Source organism: Papilio polytes, unplaced genomic scaffold, assembly GCF_000836215.1.
Source record: "Papilio polytes unplaced genomic scaffold, Ppol_1.0 DF823510.1, whole genome shotgun sequence".
Classification (NCBI taxonomy): domain Eukaryota; kingdom Metazoa; phylum Arthropoda; class Insecta; order Lepidoptera; family Papilionidae; genus Papilio; species Papilio polytes.
Genome location: NW_013525694.1, coordinates 721,315 through 733,807, shown reverse-complemented (window position 1 = coordinate 733,807; position 12,493 = coordinate 721,315). Strand labels below are relative to the sequence as shown.

At 32.5% G+C, this 12,493-nt stretch overlaps 1 protein-coding gene across 5 annotated transcripts in view; it reads right to left on the bottom strand.

The window, feature by feature from the left end:
- LOC106104648 (tyrosine-protein kinase Src64B) overlaps nt 1–12,493 on the bottom strand; it is a 68,079-nt gene that overhangs the window by 37,474 nt on the left and 18,112 nt on the right. For 2 of the 5 annotated variants that reach the window (XM_013284761.1, XM_013284766.1), the window contains exon 1: nt 9,090–9,407. The exons of the other annotated variants lie outside the window; for them this stretch is intronic. The gene's annotated coding sequence lies outside the window, so the exon portion shown is untranslated. Of the gene's footprint in view, nt 1–9,089; nt 9,408–12,493 lie in introns of those variants that run through there. 5 annotated transcript variants of the gene reach the window in all.

The window sequence follows — 12,493 nt, the reverse complement described above, 5'->3', positions numbered from 1 at the left end:
GGGGATACACCGGTAGAGATAAACCTAGAAATAGATGGATGGATTGCGTGAAAGGTGACATGATAAAAGAGAGTGATGACTAAGACATTCGGGGGACGAAAACCCGGCGCCGACCCTACGGGAGTAGGATAAGGTGGGGAGATGATGAGAGTGAAGTTAACTCGACTAATACAACATGCGTCACAGAGTATAAATGACACATAATATTTTGTGTAATTTGTACAGGAAAACTGGGTTATTTTAGGTTATTCCTAGCCAATGCTAACAACTCATTGAGTGTCGTTTCCTCCACAGAGATTACTAACCACAAGACGTACTATTATTAGATTTAAATAGTCCATTAATCACTTGAAGCAAAGTTCATTTACTTTAAAGAATTACCCCTGAGAAATAACATTTTAATTAAAGTGTTCAAATTCCAAAATACATTTTACATTTCCAAAATATTTTCTCATGAGACAAGACGAATACCTTATAAAATCTAAACAATATTATTGAAGCTGAAAATAGTCTATTGGAAAATTCACCAAAAATATTAAAGGATTATAAATTGTGAAGACGCCAATATTGAATGCAAATACTATTTTCATAGTAAAGTTGGTAAATTATCAACCAGTTTGGGCAACACGTGTCTACTCTAATATAAGTAGGTCAACGGGTATGTGTCAATTAAAAGCGATTTATTGGTTACAGCCGACTCTAACGGTTTCATATGTCTATCGAATCGATAGTGCGTAACATGATTACTAGCGGCTATAAGATTGAGAATGTAATGTGCCCGATTTGAATAAAAAATTACTATTGATTTCCTTTAATCAATAAAGAAATCTTGCTATAGAGATTCTAGCGGAACGTATAGACGAAGATATGTTTGGGATTAAAAGCAAAATAAAACATGCCAGTGTTGAACACTAGCGTCCAATGTAAATTTAAATACTCATACCATTCAATCTCTTCTCTACGACACTAATTTTTGTTAAAGAAATATTAAATCTGTCAATTCGTTATAAGTTGTATTTTTAGGAAAGAGTCTGCAATTGCACGTAAAACAATTTCAAGTTCGATGTTAATAAAAACTGCAAAGCACTTCTGACTCACGAAGGCTTAAACTCAACGAGTTTAAAAATACAAGTGTTTAAAGGAGTTTATACTTTACCATTTACGATCCTTTCGCAACGGAAACACAATCTTGGAATATTTATGAAGATAGAAAGGACGATAAGAATTAAAAAAAACCACCACTATTAAAGGTCTAGTGGACTAACAGTCTATTTTGTATTTCAGTAAAAAAAATCTTATTATGTTATTAAAATACAACAATAAAATTTTTGCTTTAATTTTTTTTTTTATAACCTTAGGTGGCAAACGAGCAAGCGGCCACCTCAATCCGAAGCGACCGCTGCCCATAGACATCCGCAATTGCAGATGCGTTGCCTACCCTTATCCGACGGAGGAGGAGACAGAGGACATTTCCCCTTCCTATGCATATCCTCCACCGTCAAATCCACTTCCTCTTCCCATCCTCTTTTTATAAAAAAAGGGTGGTAAAGAGAAAGGGACTAAAATTAGGCCTCCGGCACCACACTCATCAGACGAAACACGGAATTGCTTCCATTTCACGCCTGTATTCTGTGTGGTCGTCTGTTACATTTCGAAGATCAATGTTGGTTTGTGTTACTTCTCTAAATATGAAAAACCCAAACAACTTAATATTTAAACTATTGCGTTTTCAAATTATAAATATTGATTAAATATAAATGAGTAGAATATAAAATAATAATTAACTAAATCTAGGGTTCAACGTATTAACACAAGGAGTTGAGTTCATGGGCAACTTCTCAACCTTTGCGTGTGAAATTGTCGTGTACCGCCTAAGGACTAATTCAACGCTTATAGGTATAAATTATGGAACGTCAAACTGGTAAAGTACTAACAATTAAAAACCTAGGGCTAATGGCTCGAGGTACTAGCACCTGATATTTGTACCAATGATTTTTGGAGGTCAACTTAAACAGACGCTAGAAGTACATTTTTAATACCAAATGAGGATTTCGGCAGTTATTGCTTTATATCTAAAAGATTACTTTAAATCACATCTTTGACTATACTATCCCACAATAGTTGGGCGATTGTCGATTGTTGCGCAATTCAACTGTTTAGTTGCACGACTAAAAATCGAGTAGTGTGCGCACCTCCATTATAAGCTTATAGGAATCAAAGCGAGACTTGAGAGAGAGAGTTTTGGGATAGTTTATTTGTACTATAGTAAATCATTTGCATTGCACGGCAAAATACTAACTGGACTAAATGTCTATTTAGTCTAGGTATGAAGGCTTTAGTCAATTTTCATATTACGTTATACTAACTATAAATGGAACGTGATAGTGGTATAAATAGAAGGTTTACCGCTATATTAGAGCCCGTATGACCTATATTAGAGACGTCATATAGGTCCCGCATAACGTGCGATTTTATTACACGGCGACGAAGGGACGGATCAACTAATGGACCGATTCGGAACCTTAATTGAAGTTAATGTTACACGACCCTTTTTACTATCGTTTATACCCTATTGGTGTAATTTGACTCTTTGAAACAAATCAGACATGTAACAAAAAAACAAATGAAATTAAACATCATATCTGACTAATATTATAAATGCGGAAGTTTAGATAAATGGATGTTTGTTAGAGTTTAGCGTAAACGGCTGAACGGATCTTGATAAAATTTGGCATAGATGTAGAGGATGGTCTGGAAGAACAAATAGGCTACTTAGTTTTTTTTTTAATTCGTCGCGGAAGTCGCGGGCGAAAGCTAGTAAATACATATATGTAGAACTGTGAGAAGATTTCATCGTAGTGATTTAAGAAGACACTTTTGTGAACAGTGGTACAAATCAAAAACCACATACATAGGTAAATCTAAATAGAGATGATGACGATAGTGGTGAAATTTAGTTCATCAATAGCCTTTCTTTGCCCACTGCTGGACATATGCCTTCCTCTATACCTTTTATCAGGTTATCAACCAGGCTACATTCATATATCGTTGAATTACAAATGTAGGAATAAAAATTATATTGTCGTAAATTAAATTTACATGTAAACAAAACTGACAGATGAATCCTTACAAACGACGTTGAATGACAAGATGAAAACATTACTGAGATTTCAGGCCAGGGTTAACTGGACCGAGAAACCTTAATACTTGCGGACTTGCTCAATAGTGAAGTACATGAAAGGCTTTTCGAAATATCTTATTTAAACAAAAAAATAAACTTAAATTCGTCTTACATTATAAGTAATGTATGATTGAATTTATATTTACAGTGAACAAACAATACTGAAAGATGATTAAAGTGGAAACGATTTCGTTGAAGAAATTCATTCAATTTTTACAGGTTGACGGAACGTAAAACATTGTAAGATATTTAAAACCGTTTAACAAGAGTCGTTTAATGTGTTACTTGAATTCGAATACAAAGAAGGGAATGCCGGGAAGTATCGTTAAATGCAAACAACATTTCAATTGATTCGAAGAAAGCGATGACGCATAAACCTTTCATCAAACTGTATAAATACATCCTTACCTTATTTTTTACAAAAGAAATTATAAAAAAATCAAACATCGGTTTATCCTATGACGTATTTAAAACATGTTTGCAGACAGAGAACAATTGTTTAAGTTCCGAAAGTTATCATAGACACGATCTGAAGTTAATGATCGTAATGACAGTCTTTCGTGTTTGTAGGAAGCGAGACTTCCGTTCACTATATTGCAAAACATGGACAACGACTTCAAAAAAAATTCGAGTTAGTGCCATACTCACATGCAGGGTTTTCACGATTTATAGTTTTTGACTTTAACATTATAATGTAAACATCACAATGTACTGTTTCTTAAAATGTAAATGTTGAATGTAAATTATAAGCAAGGTCTCGAGGTCACGAGTACACGTGAGAATTTTCCGCTTACTTAATGTAAAATTTTAGAAAAACATTCAAATCAGACCTACATATTAATAATTTTGTAATCAGTCTCATGATTAGAAATGAAGATACATATATAACAGCTTCAAATAATATGCTACATTGATTGATTCGAGGCCGTCGCCCTAATTGTTATAAAAAATCAACGCACAAAAAGCTATTGGCACTCCTTACTAACAACATAATGTGTGTCAGAATCATTCAATTGAGCGCAGACGCTCGAGGGGCGATCAAAATGTCGGTTTATCTTGACTTACTATCGATCCAACTCTAACTGTAGACAGCAGTGACCCGTGTTCATCATTACATTGCATATTTAAATTTACTCAATTTACAAGTACATTAATCTAAATCATATACGAATCAAATGACAATCGAGACGAGAGAAACTCTAGAGGTAAACATCATCTCGTAATACGTTTTGAGAGTCATCGTGTTGATGATTTAGATATTGACTTGTTATTAATAGAAATACCGTTGATTTTCTTTGAGAAAACATTCGGAGAAATCAGTTGGAATGTAAATGTATGCATATGAGGGACATTGATGCGTTATTAGTGTCAAGATTACCGATTCTGTGAGCGTACTATAGGGTCGGTTGCATTCGTGGAAAACTCGTTAGTTTCGCGACGAGTCCGACAACCCGCGTCCGCTCGTCAACAACTCACTCTTTATGCTTATCAAATACTTCGTCTTTTTAGAATCCATTTGTTAATTTGCCAATTAATATTAGCAGTGTATTATTAAATCGCTGATTTTCTATTTCTGGAAACACTCAGTAATTCTCAAAAGCCATTAATTTGGCCTTCTTCAAACACACCAACACTTACCTAGTTAACAAGTATTCCCTGTAAGTGCAATTTATGTCTACTTATCGCTTTCTGGTAAAGAAACAATGGTTACTTCAGTTAATTAACACGTGGCTCATAGAGCTTCGGTGAAGCAATCTCTAGCTGGAAACGCATCCCATAAATATTAATGACAAACATACGTGCCTTAGACCTTAAGGTCACCGGCCTCAGATACGATTGTTTAATGCTCATTCCTCTACTGTAATTAGGAACACAAGAGATGGAATGCGTAATATGAATAAAACATGATATAATAAAATGTGACGTTTCTGTGCCAACGCCCTAATTGGATATATAAAATATGTTAATCATGTTAGAGTATACTGCGGATGATACGAGTAATTCATAAATAATACATTATATATTATAAAGGCGAAAGTTTGGATTGTCTGATGCTTACTACGTATCTCTAGAAAGTCTCTACGAATACCGCTGTAATTCGCATGAAAGTAGAATTCGTTCGGATTTATAGTTTTGAAGAACACATAGACTAGTTATCGTTTCTTTTTTAATTCCGCACAGACAGAGTCGCGGGTGATAACTAATATTTTATAATGGTTAATAAAAATATATTATAGATAATATGTTACTAAATGGACCTAATAATATATGCAGTTTTGCTGCGATTTTTAAATCATACAAAGTAAATATAACAAATCAATAATGTTAAAAATTATTATAAAACTTGTATACAAATATTAATAATCTTTTATAGTCTGTAGACGGAATGTATTTATTGGCTGCGAGAGTCAATGTAAAGGACAGTGACCCACAGCTGGCTGGTTCCGATACGTTACCAGTCTATTTTAATAATGTTACTATCGAACTGTCTCCCCATCATAATAAATTGATTAACTCCGTATAAAGAACTCTGATTCATTAACAAATACATTCACAAAAGATATGACTAAACGTTTAACCAAATTGTTATTTAACATTTATTAAAATTTATTTGTTCTACTGAAATGTTAGATATCATATAAATGCAATTAACTTTTTTTTTAAATCAACGGAATTCCTCATCATTGTTCTCTTTATTTTTTAAATTTAAAAAGTGTTTTTTTTTTAATAAAATTACTGAGACAAATATTGATATTTGCTAGTAAATCTTAAGATAAAAAAATATTCAGCCAGTTATTCTAATCGTTACGCGACAAGATAAGAAAGCTGTAATTTGCAATTCAAAAAACAAATGTTTATTATTCATAATTTTATCACTTTCGCTCTCTTCTGACGTCTTTTAACAATGTTTTCAACGTCATTAACCAAGATGACTTCCTGAACGTTGGTTCTAATTTCGCAAATTTCTTCACTTCAATTTAATTTCGCCGCTTTCGAGTGTACATAGAGTGTTTCTACTTTTCTCTAACAATCCACTCATTAAGATTCCTCTTATTTCACACTTCGTTGCCTAAATGACTCTCTAAACTTGAAACTTTAATTTCTTTGTTATTATGACAACCATATAGTACTAGGAAACCGAAAGGGTAAATTTTAAGTACAGACTACAAAACAACTGTTAATTTTTTTTAATATTTATTAATGTGCAGTAACAAAATACTTAAGTATTTAAAATAATAATGTGATTAAAACATCAATTTAAGCAACCTATGGAAATCATTGTAATTGTCTCAATTTTCATTTATTATACATTTCAGTTTTTTGGTATCCTTTTCCTTAATAGATTACACCCATTAGTAAACTTTTATTTACCTGTTTATAACACGTTCGATTTCGTAAAAAAAAGATATTAAAAAATAAAGGATTAGTCCACACTAATCCAATACTCATTGACGATTTTCTAAGAATAGCTTGAATATAAAAAAGATAAAACCGATATCTTAAAATTATTGCTTTATCTTGCTAAATGACATTAATTTAATACTGAATTTTGATTTGGATTGGATTATTATAATTAATCGATAGGCTTAATGTTTATTATATAAAATCACTACAATGGGTCTAATAAAGTAACTAAATGCCCTCAACTTAAAATTTTGATGCGATGACGATGTCAAATTACATTTTTTATATTAAAAAAGTAGTTTAGATACCTATGTGCACAATAAACCAGTTAAAAATGAAGCGTTTACTGGGTTAATCTCATAATAACCTTTGTTTATGGCTTGTATAATCGGATTTGTCTCCTTAAAATTGAGGATTTTTTTACTTGCAATATTATTCGTAATTTTGAATTATTAACATGAAAGCTATTTTTTTTTACTAAAGATGGCTATAATATCTTTTTTTTTATCTGTTGTACTTCACTCGTTCGATGATATTACGATTTTATGTAACTCGGAAAAAATTAAAAGTATAAGAGTGAATATAAGATTTTATCGATGGCAACACAGAACAATATTCACACACACTAACAATGGCTGTTGCTTATAGTACGAGTTCCGCTTAGTTCAACGACAGCGATTCACTTTTATTCTGCAGTCGATTTTACTCGGAAATAACATTATAGGTGTGAAATTCTACTTTCGTACAATGTCAACAAACCTCTAGTTTTTCAACGATTGTTAGATGACCCATCTTTTTGTGTCTAAGTTAGCTTAAGCTATCTTAATAGATTTTTTCAACGTTTGATGGTATTTGTACTACAGTTTTATACTATAGTTGACTTAAGTACAATGACTTACTTCAATATCTACTTACTCGTATATTGATAAATGAACTATTGTTCTTGGAATTTATATAAACAGCTTTAAAGTTTTGATACGAGTATGTAATTTGCAGATATTTCGTAGATTACACGCATGCATCGTCGGTATGATATAACATATCGTTACATCTAACACATATTATTCATGTAGTTTCTAATCTAACACGATAAGTAATGATTAATATCAGACAATTGACGCCAATAAAAGTATATCGAAAAACAGATAGTTTTGTTATTGTCAAATTTTATAATTCTGCAATCAATTGTACGAAAATTACAGTCGAAAAGTGTATTTTATATTCCAGTATTTATTTTAACAGATACATAAAAATAGATAGTTGTTTAACGGTTGTAGATCCAACATTCCATAAACATCCAAGCATAGTCCCTCTATGGTAAGAAAACGCAGATGTTCCCACCCCTAAAGGAAAGCGTCTCATACTGAGATCGTTTAACGAGTATCCGTTACGAACCAAGAAATAACTTGTTAACTGTAAAATAACGACATTCTATTATTTAGTTAAAAATTCTTAAAGCTATTTTTATATAACAGTTTTCGCTGCCACTTATCAAATTAACGGTTTATTCAAAAAACAGGATTAGACTCAGTCTCTAGATATGACATTAGTCTCCAAGTGATAGGTAATCAATGGACGAAAAAAAAAAATCTATGTCCATTTTTTATTTTTAAAATTAAAATGTTTAAATATAGTTTGTACTGGCACAAAGGCATTGCACTGGCCTTTTGCAAGTATTGTTTCCGGTGATAATAAGGGTCATTGTGTGAAGTACCTAAGTTACATATTATCTCCCATATGTACCAGGATTACAGAGATATTTAATTGTAAATACATAGGTATTTGTATATTTTATTGTATTTAATTTTTAGTCAATACAAGTTCAAATATGTTTTCAGCAGATAATTTGGTTCTTCGGTGTTGAGGCAAAAAAATGTTTTATGCGATTATTAAAATAAGTGTTTTTAGTTAAGAGTAGAAGGTTGTTTTTTTTTTTACGAAAGTTATGTCTTACGTAATAACACATTTCGTGTCCGGAATCATATTCTTCGAGGTTTTTTTTTAATGTTTAAAGATATTGTGGTAGGTACACGAGTAGCAATTTGCAAAGCATTGAACATTGCAAAGTATTGGAAATACATTTTATTGTTTTTAAAATTTCATTTATAAATAGTAATGGTTAAACAAAATACAACAGTCGTTTTAATTTGTGTAATTTAAATGTAACGTTGATGAGTATTTATTATTAAAATATACATGAGAAATTGTTCAAAATATTCTCATGAAAATGTCTCCATTGTGATCGTAAATGCACCGTGTAGGCTAGGCAACCCCTCGCCCGGAGTTGAATACGCCCGTCAGTATTATTTCCCCACACCCAAACGACAGCCCTTCGCCGTAGATTCGTGGGATAATTAAATATTTATGTCATCACAGACGCCACTAACAAGCTCAATTTAATTAAAATTTACGTTTATTTATTAAAAAAAATACTAATAAATGACTAAGGTAACAACTAACTACAAATTGACAACAATAAATTTTCAATCTCAAACCGACTTACCTGTTATTTATTTAGATCCTAAACAGTTTGACTCATTCCATTGAAATATCCGATGTTGAAATATAAACACGACCACGAAAGTTTAGAAAAAGAACCACGATGATATGCACACTTAAAAACCGTTAACGTTTAACCGTCGAACAATAGACACAGCCGAAAAATAATTCGGAAACACTGACCACAAACACCTATTTATTGTATTCGCGGGACAATGCAGCGCACCGAACGAGGATAACACTTCAATACAAATTGGTTATAAAAAGCTCGAACTCGAAAAGCTTATGGAACGAGCGAAATACATCCATACACATCGGCGGCTAAATGGAGACTGCAATAAAAGGGGCTTCAAGCGGGGAATGGTGCGGAGCGGGGAGGGCCGGCGGGGGACGGGAGCGCAGCAGGGGCGCTCCGAACGTTCACAGGCGTCGAACCAGCCTTGTGTGACTCTGATATGATAACGATTGTATACAAAGTTGCTGATAGCCCACAGAAAGATGAACGCCCTTAAAATTTCGTGAACGTAAACGCAAGCCATATCACAAATCAAACAAAACCAGAATATTTGTTCAATGTTAAATGATACTTACTTCTTTACTGGGACTGCGAGAAGTTTTGAGACGGACGTAGTTTATTTCGACTTATATAATTAAACAATAAGGAGAAAATTGGTTAATACAATGTAGGTATACAAACTATAATTTCATTGAAGACCGCACAGAACCCTAGGCCGATTCAATTATATGAAATTATCAATGGAAAGCAAATAACAATAATTGTATCATTGTATTGACACTTATGAATGTATACAATACTAGCTTTTGCTCACGATTCAGTCCGCGAGGAAAAAAAGAAAAAAGTAAGTAGTCTATGTATTTTTGTAGAATATGTTCTAGACCTATACAAATTTCATCCAGATCCGTTCAGCCATTTAGGGTACAAGCTAACAAACATACATCCATCCATCTAAACTTTCGCATTTATCATATAAGTAAGTAGTAGTATTTAGTAACATAAGATGTAAATTGGGACAAAGCTGCCAAAACTTCTCTTTAAAAAGAGAGATGGCAATAATGTCCATACAAGTGTCAGGTCATTTGAATTACTTCATTAGAAAAATGGCCAGTAATTTTTTATTTAAACGCATTATTCTGGCAGCGTACTGGCCATCGATACATTTTTTTAAATAGCAACCAACCGTTAGTTATAAAGTATTCGATAAGAGCGGAGAGAGGACGCTATCTTAGGGACGGATGTTGGAAAAATTTGATCGCCCTTCGAGTCTCGGGCTCGTGCCAAAGCAAACAAAAACATCGAACGACAGTTTCGTTACGCTTTACGTAATTAAGTGGCATTTGGTCGTCGTTCAAACGACTCACAAATGTTACGACAATGATTTGTTTGAAGATTGAAAAACGTTTTTAGAATTGTATTACTAAAATGGAACTCGGCAGCGAGTGTGTGTGACTTTGACATGTTGGTAGAATTTACATATATTGTACTCATATGTGTAAGAAAAAAAATTGTTATATATCAAGTGCCAAGTCTATGTCCGGTCTTAACGGCTAGCAATGGCGTTAGATATTAAAAAAATAATAAAACAAAATTTAAATAAACCGGAATTAACGTAAATTTAATGAAGCGGTGTTGTAAAGCATTTTTTTCTAATAACTATATTTGTAATTACAAGAACTGAGCTTGAAATATTTTTATAATGTCAACAGGTTACATAAAAGTGAGCTGGCAACTCTTAAGAACGCGAGAAAATAATTAAAAAGGTTATGTGTAACTGTTAAAAGTGTAATGCAGATTTAAATGAATTATCACGATTTTTATGTTTAATTTTAATTTCTCTTAATTCACATAAATAAACCGCGAGTCCTTTTAGTAGTACCCAGAAGTACAATATTTATGAATTTATTCATTGGCATGAAAAAGTAACTACATTTTTCTCTTAAAAATTGAATTGTACTTATAAATAATTAAATTGATTACTTCACAATCCCTTTATATTATTTTATTTCACTTGAGTCATTGCATTTTAAAGTATCGACTCGTTTCCCAACAAACTACGACCTGATTATGAGCTACATATTCTCTTGAAATAAACCGTATCGAAGCTCTCTGTAGTTAGCGATCCAGTTAAACGGTTATTTTTAACCGATACACTCATTTAGTTAAAAACAACTGGAGTGCGCTCTCCTGCAAACGTTTTGTTACCGCTTTAAATATAACTCCCTAGTTAACACTCAGACGATGTTTTTAATATTTACTATACTCATTTTCTATTGAACTTCTGTTAGAATTTGTATTTCGAAATTTTATCTATATCTATACTGGTGTTGTAAAGACGAAAGATTTGGATTTTTGGATTTCTGTATGTATTTAAGTAACTCAAAAACTACTAGGCTTATTTCAAAAATTCTTTCACCAATAAAAAGCTACGTTATCAGTGAGTAGCATAGGTCATGTTTTTTTATTATATTTTAATTTCACGTCTATGAAGTCGCGAGAAACCGCTAATGTTTTATATTGATAAAGTTTTTCATGTTTCATTGTTATGTTACTAATCAGTTTAAAAGTCTGGTCAAAGTCCATTTGTAATTTATTTCCTATATTAGTGCAATCATCTGATTTGGTATTTTCGTCACCATTTGAACATACAATTTACCTGATCTTATTTTCCTCAAAAATAATATTTTTAATGTTTTCCTATTACATAAAAATTAATCATCACTAATACCCAACTGCGTGTATATAAACAGTCTAAAAGTCAGAAAGAGACAGATAGATGAGTCATGAGTTCATGAGATGCGTGGTCCAGTTACTTTAGCTCCGTTCTAATGAATACTCTGTGATTCATAGAGTCGTAAAATCAGAGTCCAATGCCCATGTTAAATTACTTCCTACTCAAGTGTAAATAATGACTGATTAATTCGATTTAAATAATTACACATTCAGTCTCTCTCCATTATGGATTCCCAAATAAATCGTTGATATTGAGTGAACAATGAACATAAATCATTCGACGGTATTGAGTCACGGTCATTAAGGAGTTAGTCGGACACAGATGGCTTGCGACCGAAAATATAAATTACTAGCTACTGCTCGCGACTTCACCCGCGTGAAATTATAAAAAAATCAAAAACATGTTACTAGCCAATTTTACTCACGGATAACATAGCTTCTTAATGGTGAAAGAATTTTTGAAATCGTCCCAGTGGTTATGAATTATTTCAATACATATAAAAATACAAATCTTTCCTCTTTATAATATTAGTCATCATCATCATCATCATCTCCTTATCCTACTCCCGTAGGGTCGGCGCAACAGGTTTTTGTCCTCCACATAACTCTATCATACGTCATCTCAGTCATCACTCCCTTTTTGATCATGTCACCTTTTA